Source organism: Galeopterus variegatus, unplaced genomic scaffold (genome assembly GCF_000696425.1).
Source record: "Galeopterus variegatus unplaced genomic scaffold, G_variegatus-3.0.2 Scaffold5271, whole genome shotgun sequence".
Classification (NCBI taxonomy): Eukaryota; Metazoa; Chordata; class Mammalia; order Dermoptera; family Cynocephalidae; genus Galeopterus; species Galeopterus variegatus.
Window position 1 is genome coordinate 30,236 of NW_007731382.1, and position 4,177 is coordinate 34,412.

The window sequence follows — 4,177 nt, forward strand, 5'->3', positions numbered from 1 at the left end:
CTATCAATATTAGAAATGAAAATTTATACACTCACATATACAGAGTATATTGAAACATTTAGAAAATACCATCAGCACTGATATGCTAACAAGTGTAGCACCTTTATAATTAGAAATACCTTATAAAAATAAAGATATGTATATGCTTCCCAAATATAAAATAATTGAGTATGTTCAAAACTGTTTCAAAAAACTCAAACATCGTAAAATATCACCCTGTTTTCTGTTTTTAGTTTTCTACCAGTGCCAAGTTCTATGTTTGAGAGTTAATATTTGTGTAAGAATTGTTATTTGCCTTTGGTTTTCTTAATCTTTTTCTTTCTGTCATTTAATATCATAACATACCTAAATGTTAGCGTTTCTCTTTTTCTATTATTATCGCTCATGCTAGAATTATGTATAGCCTTACTTTTTTTTTTTATCATCTATTCAAGGCATTTTACCTATTTCTATAATGCCTCACATCAATATGCATAGTTAAAGCATTTTATGTAATCCATATTTCAAGATCTGCTGAAATATCAATAATCTTTATAAAAGCATGTCTTATAAATTTCATCTATTCTGTTTATTTTTCTTCTACAGTGTAAATAAATATTCTTAAATATTAAATTAAGTGCACATTACTCTGGTGTCAATCAAGGAGAGACGTGATGGATAAGAAGAGAAAGCTTGGTGATAGGTACAAATATATTTAACAATGTAGATTTGTTGAATAAAGCAAATTTCCTTATAAATAAAAATCACTATATTCTACCTTGGAGAATGTTATGTAAGCTACATAATTATCAGAGATATAAAACAGAGATGTTTCACAATTTAAATGCTCTCAACTGAGTGAGAGGTAATAACCCAAAAATGCCCACTTAGAAGATTCATTACTATTCTGGTTGAGAGAGCACGTGTCGGATGTGGGAAGGAAGGACCTCGGGAGTTATGCAGCGTGTTCCAGGTCTCCAAATGTTTTATTCACTTGTGTATTTTTTTTTTTTAAATTTTATCAGTAAAGATTGACTCTAGGAATCATTTCTTAAAATCACTGTTCAGAATTAGTGGCTAACTATAGGTTTTTCCTGGGGGGGCTAAAAGGGCTGTCATCTCTTAACTAGTATTTTACACAAAAATAAATTTGTCATATATTCAAGATCAGATTTAAAATAAAATTTAAGAAAATAAACACTAAACTATATATGACTATTTATGTTTGAGGTAGGAAAAATTAAAAGTATGAAAATGATTTTGTCTTTTCATTTATAAAATACTTTGTTAAGACAGTTTGGTGAAGTGGTAAATAACATTTGAGAAGATTTAGTTTGTAAGAGCTAACTTTACTTAGATATATATATTTGAGGATTTATGAATCTACCCAGGATTTTGAAAAATGTTTGACTAATGTGAATTGTAAAATATGACCTCAGCTGAGTCAGCCATCCAATTGAGACATTTCTCATGAAATATATACACACTATTTTATGGTTATTACATAAGCAGGCTGTTTTACCTTCTATTACAGCTTCATTTTGCCCTAGAGAATCCAGCTGTCAGAAAATGTGTTATCATTGCATGCATGTNCAGCTTCATTTTGCCCTAGAGAATCCAGCTGTCAGAAAATGTGTTATCATTGCATGCATGTCAAAAAAGATAGTACGCACTTCACTAAAATGCACTCATTCAACACATTTATTTGGCAACCTCCAGCTGCTACATATTTAACACAACCTTGAAATATCTGCTGTAGTGGGAATTGAGAGTAAGATTTACTTCAGTGTTTACATAAAATAAATTGGATAATATAATTTGCAGTTTATTCCTTCAAATTCTTATACAAACCACTGCTAGATACATAGATTTTTTTTTCTTGAAAAAATGAATGTACTACACTCAATCAGGATACTGTAGTGCAACCATGGTGATTTAAAGACAAGAGTAACTGGATTAGGAAAAAATACATAAAATATTGATTCTTTCAGTCATATTTTAGGCATGGATTTAGGGAAATTTTTTACACAAGTACACCCAGTTTCTTTTTTATTCATTTTAGTTATTTTGACCAAATACTTGTTTATGAGTCATCTTTTTCTTTTGTCAAGATGTATTCAAGTAACCTCCGAAATCCTCCTTTAAACATAAGAAAAAAAAAATTAAGCCTAATATATAACAATAAAATGTTTCTATTTCTTTCAAAGCTCTTCTTCTTGATGGTCTTGCTTCAAAATTATAATATACATACTTAAAAATTTGCCTAAATGTACTCTCTGATGTAAAGTGCTTGTGAATATAACTGATTTTTTTAAATCAAGACTTTCACAAATATATGTAGGTTTTCACAAATATGTAATATGAAAATATACATGTATACATATATAAACCATATTTTTTGTTTCAAAATCTTTCAAATAGTACACATATTTGTTATAGCAACTTTTTTCTGAAAAGAAAATTTTCAATATTGTTTGAATTGTAACTCAGGTAATATAAATTAAAACTCTATGGAACTGAACTCTACAAATGGCCCTAGACCTTAAAATATACAAAAAACTAAACTTTTCATTGTTAGGGTGTTAACCTCCACAAACAGTAATTAGAAGAAACCAACCACACACACACACACACAGAAAAGGATGAAAACAAATAAGTTTAAATAAAATAATCATTAAATTACTGAAATAAAAACATAATAAAATTAATGTTAGGTCTGGCTGCTCAAAAAGTGTAACTCCCGGAAAATTAAGTAATATATAATCTGGATTGTTGTTGTATACATAATCAATATTTCTATAATACTTTAAATTGCAAATAGTCTTAATGTTTTAGGTATTGAGACCATCTGTGTCACCACATGACATCAGTCTTTACATTCAGAATAAGTCATGGTATCAGTTGCACCATTTGTGTGAACAAATGAGATTAGATATACCCATAGGAATGACATATTTTCTCTCTTACGTTTATGCACTTAAAGATATTAGACTTGTCCTTTGTTGTGTTTCAGTATTTATTTATGGCACCTCTAAAATGGAAATTGGGATTTGGAGATAAGTACAATTTGCAATATTTCTGTGTCAACATAGAAAGGAATGCTATGTGTGTTCCTTGGCAATTCTGCTGTGTGGCCCAAGTAATGAAAATCTGTAGGAAATGGCTATCCCTCAAATACCCTTTGAGTACCAAATACTGAGAAGGCAGAAGCAAACCTGCATTATGGCAGAACATAAAACTGAAATAATTTGGAAGGTCCTTTTTCTGTATGANTTTTCTCTCTTACGTTTATGCACTTAAAGATATTAGACTTGTCCTTTGTTGTGTTTCAGTATTTATTTATGGCACCTCTAAAATGGAAATTGGGTTTTGGAGATAAGTACAATTTGCAATATTTCTGTGTCAACATAGAAAGGAATGCTATGTGTGTTCCTTGGCAATTCTGCTGTGTGGCCCAAGTAATGAAAATCTGTAGGAAATGGCTATCCCTCAAATACCCTTTGAGTACCAAATACTGAGAAGGCAGAAGCAAACCTGCATTATGGCAGAACATAAAACTGAAATAATTTGGAAGGTCCTTTTTCTGTATGAAAGGAGGATTTTATAGCGGATGTATTATCTGCTACCCACATGAAGGGTCTCCCCAGCATGCTGATGTTGCGTGAACTGTCATAATTGACAGCACAGTCACCAAGGCCATTATTATCCAGCTCTACTGTAAAATCAAGGATAATCTTCCCTTGTCTAAAAAGAATGTATGTGGAGCCCATGCATATTTTGAAGTGAAATAAAGAAATTTTGATTGCATACATCATATTAATTAAATGTGTTTGGTAATTCAAAATTTGTTTCATCAGTAAACAGAAAATATTTATGAAGCAATGTATTTTCTTTTTATCCTGAAATGTTTCCTTACCATTCCTCTCTCCATGCAACACTCTTTATCATCTGCTCTTGTTTATTGGTTGCTGCCATAACATTGGAGAATAAAAATCTTGGGATGATGTCAAGTCCTATTGTTTCACAGATGTGGTAACTTGTCGGGTCCGCCGCCAGCAGCCGACCCATACAGCCCTAGCCTCATTCCTTTCAGTGGGTGAGCGAATGGCCCGGATTCCTCTTTCCCTCCAGCCCCCGTTTGAAGGAGACAGGGGAAGAGAGCCATGAAGAGAGGTGAGCACACCACCGGCCCCAAACC